Source organism: Sinocyclocheilus rhinocerous, unplaced genomic scaffold (genome assembly GCF_001515625.1).
Source record: "Sinocyclocheilus rhinocerous isolate Xijiao unplaced genomic scaffold, SAMN03320098_v1.1 scaffold3973, whole genome shotgun sequence".
In the NCBI taxonomy this organism is placed as follows: domain Eukaryota; kingdom Metazoa; phylum Chordata; class Actinopteri; order Cypriniformes; family Cyprinidae; genus Sinocyclocheilus; species Sinocyclocheilus rhinocerous.
The window spans coordinates 115,147-115,508 of record NW_015637535.1 but is presented as its reverse complement, the minus strand read 5'-3'; positions in this window follow the sequence as shown (position 1 = coordinate 115,508).

Below are 362 nucleotides of genomic sequence, written 5' to 3'. Positions count from 1 at the left end.
TTAACTTCTGCTGATTGACTGCTTCTCACAAAGAGTATTTCTTTACACTGTTTTGCTGACGCTTGAACACACTTTCCTGTTTATCACAACAAATGGCCAAGCAAAGCGCACGACACTGACAAGGTACGCGATACAGAACGAGACCAAACGTGATTTCCAAATGCGAAAATGAATAAATGTAAAAATAAAGAAAGAAAGAAATACGTAAATAAATACATAAATTTGAAAATAAATAAATGTGTAAATAAATAAAAGAAAAAATAAATAAATGTAGAAAAAAAAAATTATTTATTTTTTCTTTTATACTTTTCTTTGTATATTTATTTATTTATTTATATTTGCTTTTTTACATTTCTTTGTAC